At 46.5% G+C, this 11,738-nt stretch overlaps 1 long non-coding RNA gene across 1 annotated transcript in view; it reads right to left on the bottom strand.

Moving 5' to 3' along the window:
* Positions 1-11,707, bottom strand: part of LOC142444614 (uncharacterized) — a 59,151-nt gene extending 47,444 nt beyond the window's left edge. Inside the window, exon 1 of the long non-coding RNA XR_012783922.1 lies at positions 11,407-11,707. This is a non-coding gene — a long non-coding RNA (uncharacterized LOC142444614). The remainder of the gene's footprint in view (positions 1-11,406) is intronic.
* Positions 11,708-11,738: the final 31 nt, after the last annotated feature.

An 11,738-nucleotide genomic window follows, 5' to 3' on the forward strand; every position in this document is an offset into this window, starting at 1 on the left:
ATCTAGCGTTTGTTATGACCCACAGTCCAATGACTTTGCCTAGGCAATAAAATACATCCTTCTGGTACTCTCGGCTTTCAGCGAGACGCATCCGACATCGCCAGCGATAGCCCTTGTCCCACAGACTGCTCTGACTCGGGCTTGCTTTTCTGGAAGCGCCCTGTCCAAGAACTGCTGAGGCTGTCTTTTAGTTATCTTTAGCACAATTTCACTTGTGTGTGCTATTAAAGAAATTGTCCAGTAACTTGTGCGTCTACCTTTCTTTAAAATGGGCAAGTGGGTTGGGGGGAAATGGGCACAAAGATAGCTCTCTTCCATCAGGTACTTCCGGCACTGCATCAGTTGGTTAAACCATCTCAGTGGTTATTCTGTCAGTCCCTGGAGACTTGTTCTTCACTGACGCCTTCAGCGCAGCTTAGACCTCTTCCTTCAGTACCTTTGGCTCTTGAGCCTATGCTGCCTCCTAAAATGGCTGGATGCTGAAAAATTACTTTTGGTAAAGTGACTTCGTGTAGTTCATTCCTCTTCTTTGGCACTTCCTGCACCGTTCACTATTTTGCCAGGAACTGAACTCACGGCCCTCAAGTCAATTCCGACTTGACAGGGCAGAACTGACCCTGTGGGTTTGCCAGGCTGTAACTTTTTTTTTTAAGATGAGACTGTAACATTTTATTGGAGTAGAAAGCTTCATCTTTCTCCCATTTTGCCAATAGACTCTTTCAGTATTGCAGCATAAGCTTTGAATGGATTCTCCAGTTCTTTCAGCTTGAGAAATGCTACGCATGGTCTTCCCACGTTCAGGTCTAGGTGCATGTCATTAAGAAACTTCACTTTGTCTTCTCAAGCTGCCCTTTGACGGGCTCTGTTTCGCTCTTTCACATCATCTTCTTATTCCCGTGCACGTTGGCTCGTCTATGTTCGCAAGCAAGTTTTGCCACGTACCTGTGCCGTGGTGGCTGGCTGTTTGCACGGATGCTGGAAGCTGTGCCACTGTATTTCAAACACCCACGAGAGACTTCAGCACGGTTTCCGAACTAAGACAGACCGGGAAGAAGGTCCAGGCAATCTGCTTCAGGGTGGGGGGATGGAAAGGGCTACTGAAAATGTTGTGGATAGAAACACTGACGAAGGGGAGCACACCCACCAGCTTCAGATGTGAAGACTTTGTTTTAGGCTAGTTCATGGTGCTAGGTGGGGATATATCGGCGGGACTGAGGGACAGTGTGAATGGGAGTAGTAAGTGAATGGCATCATCATCATCATAACGCGTGTGTTCCCTTGGATGGGTGGGATGTGTGCGAAGTGAAATTCCTCGGAGTGACTCTTCGCTCCCTGTCTTTCTAACTCCCGCCAAATGGTTGAGTGGAGCCAGGCAAACAGGGTATGAGAAACACTCATCGAGGGGGCTGCTCAGTTTTGCCACTCTCCTGGGTATGGAAGAGTGAGTCGTCTCATAAGCACAGAGGGAGAATCCGGGGACCCTCGAGAAAGAGAATCACCAGTGGAGCTTGGGCTCAGCATCGAGACCATGAAGCAGAGCTTGCGAGCATGTGGAACAAGGAAGAGACCAAGGGGTCATGGGGCTGAAAAGCCAAAGGCCGGGATGGCCAGCAGAGAAAAAGACCTGTGTCCTCGTCCTCTTGTGGCCCATCAGCTTCCCTAGGAAAGCCCATAAGCATGAGTCTTGTACGGGAGCTGTGTGTGGCCACTGCAGTGCGTTATCAAGCCTAGCAGAGGAGCAGAGTCCGATGGGCGAGACCGTTGGTGTGGGAACAGGGTAGAGGAAGCAGTAGAGGGAGGCCAGGTGGACCTCTGCCTGTGACAATGAGCCTGAAGGCTGGGGTGGTGCCAGCTTCTTCATCTCCCCACTGAAGGAGGGGCTCAGCCGTGGACCCCACGCCGTCCCCTCCGGTAGAATGAGGTGGACATTGCATGTCACAGCTGCAATTCTGGATTCAGGATGTGCCTTCAAAACGTGTACTTATGTTTTAAATCAACGTAAAAACAAGTGCCACTATCATAAGCTATAAAAGAGTGAGAAATGATCACAACATAAACCAATCCATCTGTACGAACCTACATAGGTACGCATCCCATACATTTTGTTACAAATACTATTTCCCAGGCCTCATTTGGATTTTTTTGACATGTTTCCAAATACATTTTCTATTGGATTTCCACTTGTCACACTTTCACTATGAAAGGTTTTATTTTACTTTTTCTTTGTTCATGTGGGACCATTGTGCATTTTAAGCTTTGTTTCTTCTAATTCCTCTTTTAGCTAATGAGCACGATAAATTAAGGTGCTTGTTAATATAATTGACTAATACACCTAGGTGTGTGTGTGTGTTTAAGATGGCAGTATAAAATTATGAAAAACATACTACACCAAAGCCAAGACCAGCTGCTCATACCTAGAAAAGCCTTACCCAGGGAGAAAAACCTAACATTCTCTCCGAGGCTTTATTTCACTGCTTCCCCTGAGATTTTCTCACAGCCCCACAAACAAGAGACAGGTGTTGCTGGCTAGCATGTCCTCACCTGGTGTAGTGCCTGGTAGAAGAGGGGGAGGAGGGGAAGGATGCTGAAGCAATCCAGTAAATTCCAGGAAAAAAATAATAAATTCCAGTTGGAAAAGGCAGTCTACAGAGACAGTGTGAACCTGGGAGGAATGGAAAGCGTTTAAGTAGCCTGACCATTCTGCCTCTGCTAGTTAACAAGCTGAGTGATGCGGGCAAGCCTCTAATTAAAGTCAGGAACCGTTTCCTCACCTATAAAACGAGGGGGGGTAGCCTAGACTCACCTCTCAAATTCCTTCTCACTCAGAAAAGTCTTCAGAATTATATCCTCCAAGATATGAATACTGTTCGCAATAAGCTTCCTATACAGATATGCCCACTGCAGTAGGGAAGCATCCGTTAATGTCTACAAGCCACATGCAAACACATGCACGTGCTTTCTCCTGTCATGCTTAGGGTCCACACCTGATGTGAGCCTGCTTTCTGGGGCCGTAACAAGTGCTTTAGTGACCTCTGCTGGCCATGCTTGGTAAAGGCTAACCTTTCTTTAAATTGACCTCTTCAATGGACCTTGTGAGATCTGTTACACACACGCTCTGGTTTATGTTTTGTTGGTTAACTTTTTTATTAACTTGATGAAGGTTTATAGAAGAAATTAATTTTCCATTCAACCATCCACATATTTTTTGTTTCAGGCCATAGGTTTTGAGCCCCACAGTGGGCTAGCCCTCCTTCCACTTCCTCCCTGCACTTCCCTTTTCCGTTTCCTTAGGTCATCCCTCTTCCCCTCCCTTCCTAGTCTTGGAACTTTGTCCCACTGCAAACGCTGCCCCTTTGGTCTTGCACGAACCCCTGTTGTGAGGCACGCTGCCTCCCGGGCCGTGCTGTCACCTTCCACACCTGTGCATTGTTTGGCTCAAAGTGGACGCCCAGGTAACCTCCGACGCCAGGGTCTGGGAGCTTCCCCGGTCTCTTTTGGACCAGTGGGCCTGGTTTGTGTTTTCGTTGTATGTGTGGTTTTGTGGTTTGGTTCTGTTAGGTAGCTTAGCCTAGGGAATTGGGAAGTCCATTTACGCATGCCCAGGAGAGCCAGCAAAGGACAAAGCTGGATTTTCCCGCCGGTGGGCACAGATGGGCGTTACACCTGGAGCAGCCCACCTGGGCCAGGTGACTGCAATTCAGCCAATGGGAGTGACCTGGGGTCGTTCACCACGCCTCCCCTGGGAACCCTTGAAAAGGCAGGGACCCAGAGGGAGAAGGGTCTTGCTTGGCTGGTCTGGTCTGGTCGTTTTCATGGGAGGAGAGAGATCCTTGTGTGACCTGGGGCAGTCTCTGCCAGGCCGCATGGCCAAAGGAATCCTAATGGGTGCCGCGTAAAACCTTAAACTTCTTTTAACTCTCATTAAATTCACTTGGATCACGAGTCCGGCTTTGGCGTGAAATCTTTCTCACGCGGAGCCAAAGACCGAGGCTGAAATCTAGTCCAGGAGAGAGACCTAACAGTTCCACAGGTTTCTCTCTCTTGATCCAGGACCGTCTAGAGCAGCCGTTCTCAACCTGTGGGTCACGACTCCTTTGGGGGTCGAACGACACTTTCACAGGCATAGCCCGATTCCTAACAGTAGCAAAAGTACAGCTATGAAGTAGCAACGAAAATAAATGTTATGGTTTGGTGTCAGCACAACAGGAGGAACTGTATGAAAGGGTGGCGGCATTAGGGAAGTTGAGAACCCCTGTTTGAGTGTGTTCCCTCTCAGAAAAGTCTGCAATGGCATGGGGGGAGGGCGGGGGGCTCTGGCTCTGGTCTCCGAGCTGGGGAGGCTGAAATGCAGGTCATCCCTTAGTCCTCTGGATGACAGCTCTAGCTGCCCTGCTTCTCGTGCTCCTCACATGCAGGTGACGAGTCCTAATCCCTATACCTGTGCTTCTAATCCCACTTGGGAGTGGGTTTTCTTTGTTGTGCTAAAGAGTCCATATCATTGAAGGGTGTGTCTGAAACCAATTACCTTTGAGATTCCAAAAGAGGAGATTAGGGCGGAGCAGCTAGTACAGATGGGGGAGGCAGAAGCCCTGCCACAGGAAAACTATCAAAATCAAACTCCCTGCCCTCAAATCAATGCTCAGTCATAATGACCTGATAGGACGGGGTGGAACTGCCCCCCATGAGTTTCCAAGACTATCACTCTTTGTGGGAATAAAAAGCCCCATCTTTGTCCCCAGAAGGAACTGGTGGCTTTGAACTACTGACCTTTCAGATTGCAGACAAATGTGTAACCACTGCATCACCAGGGCTCCCACAAGGATTGACAAGGACTCAGAGAGGTAAGACCTCCTTCCATGGCTACTGACAGAGCGGCCCTGCCCTAGAGCCAGTGCCCTGATTTTGACTGCTGGCCTCCTCCACTGTGAGAGGATGGATGTGTTAAAGCTACCCACTGATGGTATGTCTGTTATCACAGCACCAGATGACAAGAGAGTCCACAGGGAGACAGGGACTTGGGGGGGAGGGGGGGTTGGAAGGGGAGGAGGCAGGGGGAGGTGAATGGCGAGCCATTAACAACAGGGACAAGGGAATAGCAAGGGTTCTCAACTGATGGCAAGGAGGGTGTAGCATTCCTGGTCGAGTTTTATCAAGTTAAATGTATCTGAGAGGAATTACTGAGAGGTGAACAATGGGTAAACATGATAGTGGGCAGGAGGAAAGAAAAAGAAGAAAGTAAAAATTATATAGATATATAAGAATAAATATGTATACATATATGTAAATATATAAAGATAGGTTTATGTGTCTATATATGTATATACATACATACAAATACAGCAAGGACACAGAAGGACTTTGGGCCTCTACTTAAATCTTACCTCAGTACAACAGTTTGTCCTAATAATGTGGCAACGTATGGTACTCACCTTCCTGACATGATCACTGAAGATAAAATAGAGGCATAAGCAAATATGGTAAAGAAAGCTGATGGTGTCCAGCTATTAAAAGATACAGCATCTGGGATCTTAAAAGTCCGATGTTAAACAAACAGCCATCTAGCAAGGAAGCAACAAAGTCCACATGGAAGAAGCACACCAGCCTGTGTGATCACAAAGTATGGAGGGGGATAGGTATTAGAAGTTCAAAAACAAGCCAGCAAATTGACCTGAAAGAGTATGGACAAAGTGGAGACCCAAAATCCACCTAGAAGATAAATGGACAGTCCCTCACAGAAGGGCCACATGGAAGCAAGGATAAACCCAGGATGCAGTATAGCAGTGATGAAACACATAACTATCCTTTAGTTTTTTAATATTTCCTCCCCTTACTATTATGGTTTTTGTTTTACCTCATCAATCTTGTTAGACCTGCGTATGTTCATTTGTATAATTAAGATTATTTGATGCATGAAAGCCAAGATAGATAACCCTTCAGAAACAGTAATGGGAGTAATGATTCTGTGAGGGCTGATATCAAAGAGTTCAAGAAGAAAGAAAATATTTTGAAACTGATGGTGATAGCAACTGTATAATTATGCTTGATCTAACTGAATTATGGACTGCTGTAATATCTGTAAGAGTTCCCAAGAAAATGATTTTAAAAACAGTCCGCTAATAGTACCTAATAGTCAAAACTCTGAATTCCATTCAGAGGTAAAGCTGCTTCCCTCCCCGGCTCTGTCCTATCAGGCAGACCAATGTAGTGAACACAAAAGGGTAGGAAGAAGGTAATCTCCATCTCATCTGTCACTTTTCCCAGCCCAAGATGATCTTTCCTGGCCCTGATCTTTCATCCCATTTCTGACCCCTTGGGATGGACTAGCACCCAACAGCAGTTTCCCTGACCCATTGTCATTTCTCCATGCAAACATGCAGATAGCCTGGAGATATCACGGTTAAGCTCTCAGCTGCTAACCAGTCAGTAGTCAAACGCATGGGCAGCCACCCCAGGAGAAAAGGCCGGGCAATCCACTTTCATAAAGGTTCCATCACCCACCTATTTCTGTAGTCACTTCATTCTACAAGACCCAGGAGAGCCGTCTCCATGTGGTCCCCAAGGTGTAACTCTCTATAAAAGTAGGGCGCCTTACTGACTCTGCCTCGTGGTCTTAGTAGCACTTCTCCATCCTGTCTCCTGGTCTTGTTGCAGTGGTCTCTGGTGCTCTGCTCTACCTGCCACTCCAGGACCATTACTTAGTTAGTTAGTCAGTTGTTTATTTATTTGTTTATTATTAATTTTTAATCATTTTATTAGGGGCTCATACAACTCTTTTTACAATTCATACATACATCAATTGTGTAAAGCACATTTGTATATTCATTGCCCTCATCATTCTCAAAACATTTGCTCTCCACTTAAGGCCCTGGCATCAGCTCCTCATTTTACCCCCTCCCTCCACGCTCCCCACTCCCTTGTGAACCCTTGATAATTTATAAATTATTTTGTCATATATTACACTATCTGACATCTCCCTTCACTCACTTTTCTGTTGTCCATCCCCCAGGGAGGAGGTAATATGTAGATCCTTTTAAAATAAATCATTTTATTGGGCCTCTAACAGTTCTTATAACAATCCATACATCAATTCTATCAAGCACATTTGTATGTATGTTGCCATCATCATTTTCAAAACATTTTCTTTCTACTTGAGTCCTTGGTATCAGCTCTTTATCTCCCTCCCTCTTCTATCCTCACGAACACTTGATAAGTTATAAATTTATTATTTTCATATCTTACACTGTCTGCTGTCTCCCTTCACCCATGTTTCTGTTGTTGGTCCCCTGGGGAGGGGAGATTATAACATCAATCATTGTGATGGGCTCCCCCTTTTCTCCTCCTTCTCCCCTCCCCTCTACCCTCCTGGTATCACTCCTCCCATCATTGTTCCTGACATGCTCCAGTCGAGCCGGATTTGTAAGGAAGAACAGGGGTCATGATAGTTGGGGATGGGGGGAGCATTAAAGAACTGGAGGAATGTTGTGTGCTTCCTCCGTGCTGTACTGCATCCTGGCTGGCTAGTCCCTTCCTTGTGACCCTTCTGTGAGAGGATGCCAGACAAGGAGCTTGCATGCGCTCTGCTCTTGGCTTTTCTATCTTGAGGGTTAAGGGACTCTTCAAAACTCCCTGGTGGCCCCAGGGGACCGATATGAGTAACCTAGTAGCACCTTGGGATCACCACACGGGATCCCTACTTTGCATCACATGCTCACTCACTGCCATTGAGTCGACTCATAGTGAGCCCAGAGGTCAAGGCAGAATTGACCCTATGGGTTTCCCCTAAAGGGCAGGGTAGAACTGCCCCTGTGCGATGATGATGATGAGACTGTCAAACTGCCCTGGACATTAACAGACGATACGGAACCACTCCGCCACCAGGGTCCCCTTGCATCATACTCCTTTGGGTAAATCATTCAATCACCGAGACTTCCTTTCTACAAAGAGCTACCAGTGAAATGCAAATGAGAAGTATCAATAAAGAGCTGTACAAAAGGGAAGTATTTAATACTCTTTATAAAGTATTCAGGATCAAAGATGTCACTTTGAAGACTAAAGTGTACCTGGCCCAGGTCAGGACATTTCCAATTGCCTCATGTGCATTCGACGGCTAGACAATGAAAAGGGAAGATTGGGACGGAATGGGTGCATTCCTGCAGGTTAGCGGAGGATGGTGAAATCCCCGTGGACTGCCAGAATCAACAAGTGGGTCTCAGGAGAAATAGGATCAAAATGATCCTTAGCAAGGAGGATCGGGAGACTTTGCCTCATGTACTTTGAAGGGACCCAAGAAAAAGAACAGCTACTGCCAATGAGTCAAGTCTGCCTCCTGGTGACTCTACAGGACAGAGTAGAATTGCCCCTGTGTGTTTCTGTAAGTTTTCACAGGAGCAGAAAGCCTCATCTTTCTTTCCCAGAGAGGCTGATGGTTCCGAACTGCTTACTTTGCAGTTAGCAACGTGACGCCTAACCCACTCTACCACCAGGGAGTGGGGGAAATCATGTTCAAGGTGGAAGTGGCCGGGGGCGGGTGGAGGGGGGGCGCTTTGGGTCCTGCCTGCCCTTTTGGTGTAGTGGTTGTACATTGGGCTGCTCGCCACAAAGTCACCAGTTAAAAATCGCCCGCCACTCGGCCAAAGAAAGAGGAGGCTTTCTACTCCCATAAAAATACTCAGAAATCCACAGGGGCAGTTTTACCCTGTCCTCTCGGGCTGTTGTGAATCGTAATCGACTCAATGGCAGCGACTTGGGTTTATTTTGGTTCCATTTTGTCCCAGCCCTTTATGTACGCTTCAGATATTTCAATGTCAGCTATTTGAATTCCCATTATAGGTCATGACATAGACACAAGTTCCTACAGAACAGTCACTGGTTTGTGGACCCTCCTCTGTACCTACTAAGCCACAAACATTATTATCGACCACCACCTCCTGCTGCCGCATCTCTTCTGACTCAAGAGGAACTGAGAGGACGGAATGCAATGCACCTTGGGGTTTCTGACAGTAAATCCTGACTATAGCAGGCAGTCTCAGCTCTCTCCTGCAGACTGGCTAGGGGGTTGAAGCGCTGAGCATGCAGTAAGCAGCTTACTGCCTAATTGTACAACTGTACAACTGTGAAGTTCCTTCTTGGTACTTTAAAAATAAATGAAAGCGTCAGGCCACTAAAAGACTTGCAGGGAAATCAGACTCCGTCTGCTTCCCCCTTGTTCTCTACTGAGAGCGATTTTGCACAATATTCAACTTGATTTTTTTTCTTCCCATGTTTGAAATGAACTTGGGTGTCACTAAACACTCCCAATCCACTTCAGTTTTCCTTTTTCGAGCCACTTTTTTTCAGACCAGTAGTTAGAACCAACAGTAAGGAATCTGGAAGGTTCCCCTGGTAAACCCTCCATTATTGCATGTGTTCCTTGCCCCATCACTCCCCTTACTGTTCCTCCCCCAGCCCTGACCTCCTCTTGGTCATTAATGCTGTCTATTGATGTGTAAACCACATTTCTTCTACTTTGTGTTTCCTTGTACCAATGGATATTAATTATCTTTATAAGAGTGTCTGAGTTTGTTAAGCACAATATGCCTGGTCTTGGCAAAAGGAACTCCATTTTGAATCCAGTGCCTTCAGCTTGGTTCTCAGAATTCACCTCTCATAGACCTCCCCTCTCACTGATCTCCCCCTCCCCTGCTCAACCTTCAAATTCCTGGAACCTGCTAGTCCTGGAGCCAGAATGTTTTCTGAAGATAAGTACACTCCATTCTACCCATCCTTAGCATATAGATAAGGTCAAAGACCTTCTCCCTTCTGAAGCACCTGTGTGCACAGATCCTCCCCAGTTTGGATCCTTCCCAGCTGTGCCTGCCAGCAGGGGTATAAAGACGCAGCCCAAATTTCCCAAAGTGCGGTTTCAAAGGCTCAATCCCCTGAGTTGCTGAATCCACCCGCAAGCCTCCCAATAAAGCCTGCTTCTAAATTTTGCCGATTGGATCTTTGGTTCTGTTTCGCGCCCCAAAATTCCTTACACAATATTCTCTAGTTTTGTCCATAGTGGTGTTTGTTTTGTGGTGTTTTAAGACAGTTATCATTGTTATTAATATATAAAATTCCTAGTTTAAATGTACCGAAGATTGCTTATCTATTCCTCTACAGTTGGGGCTTTGGGTTGTTTCTATATTTTTGCTACTGTAAATTGCTGCAATAAATATAGGTATGTAGATGCCTGTTTGTGGCAGTTCTCAACCTGTGCGTTGCAACCCCTTTGGGGGCCGAATGACCCTTTCACAGGGATCACCTAAGAACATCGGAAAACATAACAGTAACAAAATTACAGTTATGAAGTAGCAACGAAAATAATTTTATGGTTGGGGGTCACCACAACATGAGGAACTGTATTAAAGGATCGTGGCATCAGGAAGGTTGAGAACCACTGTGTTAATCTTAATTTCTTTGAAGTATCAGAGAGAGATTGTTGGGTACTTGGATTTGCATTTGTTTAAGGAAGTGTCATACTGAGCCACAGGATTATACAAACCCACAGCCCCACTCTGTTTCAGAATTTTAGACACCTGAGGCCATTTAGATCTCCCACCTTTGGAAGACTCACACATCAAAGGGAGTTCTGACCCTTTCTGGAACTACTCTTAGGATAGAGATAATTAGCTGTGATGAAGTTCATGTACTGTTTTGAGGCAGATTTAGTGGGCAGATAATCAAGAAGTCTGTGATACTGTGGGTGGAACTCCCCCATGGGCTGCAAGACTAACGGGGAGTAAAAAGCCTCGTCTTTTTGGAGGGAGACCTTGGTTATGAACCACTGATCTTACGGTTATCAGTGCAGTATAGCCACTACATGACCAGGCTCCTCCTACAGTTGCCCTGGATGATAGCAATGTCTACCGGAAAATTCAGCTTTGCTCACCCTGTTCTGCTTATTTCAAACGCGTGGTGTGAAATGACCCACGTTATGAACCTATTGAGCTTGTACCGGCTGAGCCATATCTTTCGACCTCCCCTAAAGGGATGCTTTTTTTTTTTTTTTCTGAACCTTTTTAAACTGCACTCACGGCTGTGTTTTAAAGCGTCCCAGGAAATTCTTGGTCGGACATCTCCTATCTCCTGAAGGTCCCTCTTTCTTTGCAAAAGAGGTCAACTCCGACAAGACTGGTACACCAAGATGCCGCCACATGCAACTTGGTAAATTTAACCGATCAGAAAGGACCCAACTGGACCCCCACCTCCTCCACCCCACTCCTTTCTTGTGTGGCTTTTGCTAGCCTGGAGCCCCTCAGATCACGTGGTCAAGGACTTCTGACTGTATTTCTCCATTTTACAAAAGGTCTTTTTTTTAAAACCATAATAAAACGTTTGGTTTTTAACTTTAAAGAGGCTTGTGATTTGTTTTCGGTTTTTTACCTCCTGCGGCAGGGTTTGCCTCCATTCCGTATTTGTCAGGAAGAATAGGCAACAGGGGGCTATACCGTCTGGCACGTTGCATGGTGTAAACCGAGGACGCGTCCGTCGGGGTTTCTGTTTGCGTGTCTGCTCTTGGCTGCCCTCGTGAAGAGTGGTGAGGCAGGGCCTACTAAGGGACTCACTTCTTAAGCGATCACTAGTCTTTTTCCGCCCGGTTCTCGGCGGAGAAAACGTCCTGCGGCGCCGCCCGGTCCACGATCAGACCGGATTGGGACGGAGACGCTCCGAGGGCGGGACTCGACCTGCTCCAGCACCGGAACCCGAGTTCTGCG

This window comes from Tenrec ecaudatus, chromosome 4, assembly GCF_050624435.1.
Source record: "Tenrec ecaudatus isolate mTenEca1 chromosome 4, mTenEca1.hap1, whole genome shotgun sequence".
In the NCBI taxonomy this organism is placed as follows: domain Eukaryota; kingdom Metazoa; phylum Chordata; class Mammalia; order Afrosoricida; family Tenrecidae; genus Tenrec; species Tenrec ecaudatus.